The following is a 2,139-nucleotide window of genomic DNA, read 5'->3' on the forward strand; positions in this document are numbered from 1 at the left end:
GGTTAGGATTAGGTTTAACATTAGTGTAAGATTTAGCGTTGGTTTAGGATTAGGGTTAGTGATAAAGTTAGCATTTGGGTAAGAGTGTTAACATTTGGTTTAGGGTTGGTGTTAGTTATAGTGTTAGGTTTAGTGTAAGGTTTATGTAAGCATTAGAGATAGGGTTAGGGTGAGGCTTAGGGTTTGTGTTAGGGTTAGGTTTAGGGTTAGGTTTAGGGTTAGAGTTTGGGGTAGGTTTATGTTTATGGTTAGTGTTGGGGTTAGGGTTAGCGTAAGGGTTATGGTTTGGATTAGAGTTATGGTTACAATTTGTGTTAGTGGTAGTGTTAGGGTTAGGATTAAAATTAGGTTTAGGTTTAGGGTGAGGCTTAGGATTAATATTAGGGTTAGGGTTAGGTTTAGTGTTAGGGTTGGTTTAGGGTTATGCATAGTGTTAGGGTTAGGGTTAGGGATAGGGTTAGGGTTTGGATTATGATTACAGTTACAATTTGTGTTAGTTTTAGTGTTACGGTTAGGGTTAGTGTTAGGGTTATGTTTAGTGTAAGGGTTAAGGTTAGGGTTTCTGTTAGGGTTACAGTTAGGGTTATGGTAACGATTACGATTATGGTTAAAGTTAGGGTTAGGGTTAGGGTTAGTGTTATATTAGTGTTAGTGTTAGGGTTAGGATTAGTGTTAGTTTTAGGTTAGTGTTAGGGTTAAGTTTAAGGTTAGTGTTAGGATTAGAATAAGGGTAAGTTTTTATGATAGAGTTAGGATTAGGGTTAGGTTTATGTTTAGGGTTTAGGTTTAGGTTTAGGTTTAGGTTGAGGGGTAGATTTAGGGTGAGGGTTAGGGTTAGGTTTAGGATAAGTGATAGGTTTACACTTAGGTCTAGGGATAGTTTTAGGATTAAGTTTAGGTTTAGTGTTAGGATTAGTGTTAGTGTTAGTGTTAGTGTTAGGATTAGGGTTAGTGTTTGGATTAGGTCTACTGTTAGGCTTTGGGATAAGCTTAGGTTAGATTTAGGGTTAGGGTTAGGGTTAGTGTTCGGGTAAGGGTGAGTGTTAGTTTAGGGTTAGGGTAGGGTTAGGTTAATTTTAGAATTATAAATAGAGTTATCATTTGTGTTACGGTTTGGGTTAGTGTTGGTGTTAGTGTTAGGGTTAGGTTAAAGTTATTGTTAGGATTAGGTTTAGGGTAAGTGTTAGGTTAAGGTTTAGGATTAGGTTAAGGGTTATGGTTCGAATTTATGTTAGAGTAAATTAGGGTTTGGATTAGTGTTAGTTGTAGGCTTAGGGTTAGGGTTACTGTTAGGGTTATGTTTAGGGTTATTGTAATGGTTTGGATTAGAGTTAGGGTTAGGGTTAGTGTTAGGGTAGTTTTGTGTTAGCGTTAGGTTAAGGTTAGTGTTAAGATTAGGGTTAGGGTTAAGTTTATGTTTCGTGTTAGAATTAGGGTTAGTGTTAGTTTTAGGGCTTTGTTAGGGTTAGGGTTAGCATTAGGGTTCATGTTATGTTTAGGGTTAGGGTTAGTGTTAGGTTTAGGATTAGAATTTGGGATAGGGTTAGGATTTGTGTTAGGGTTAGGGTTCATGTTTGTGTTAGTGTTAGTCTTTGAGTTAGGGTTATTTGTAGGTTTAGGTTGAGTGTTAGTTTTAGGGTTAGGTTTAGTGTTAGGTTTAGGGTTAGGGTCAGTGCAAGGGTTGGGTTTAGGTTTAGGGTTAGGTTTATTGTTAGGGTTAGGATGAGGGTTAAGGTTTGGATTTGGTTTCAAGTTAGGGTTAGGGTTAGTGTTATGGTTAAGGTTACGTTTAGGGTTAGGGTTTCTGTTAGGATTAAAGATAAAGTTAAGTTTAGTGTTAGTGTTAGGGTTAGGGTTTGGGTGAGGGTTAGGCTTAGTGATATGGTTAGGTTTAGGGTTCATTTTAAAGTTAGGGTAGAGTTAGTGTCACTATTAGTGTTAGGGTTAGAATTACAGTTATTGGTTGGTAAGTTTTAGCATTAGGGTTAGGTTAGGTTTAGGGTTATGGTTTGGGTTAGGGATTGTGTTAGGGTTAGGGTTAGGTTTGTGTTAGGATTACATTTATGTTTATGGTTAGGGATACATTTACAGTTAGTGTTAAGTTGTGTGTTAGGTTTTGGGTTAGATTTAGGTTAGGGT

This window comes from Marmota monax, unplaced genomic scaffold (genome assembly GCF_021218885.2).
Source record: "Marmota monax isolate L192 unplaced genomic scaffold, Marmota_monax_Labrador192_F-V1.1 WCK01_AAM20220418_F8-fsc00248, whole genome shotgun sequence".
Lineage (NCBI taxonomy): Eukaryota > Metazoa > Chordata > Mammalia > Rodentia > Sciuridae > Marmota > Marmota monax.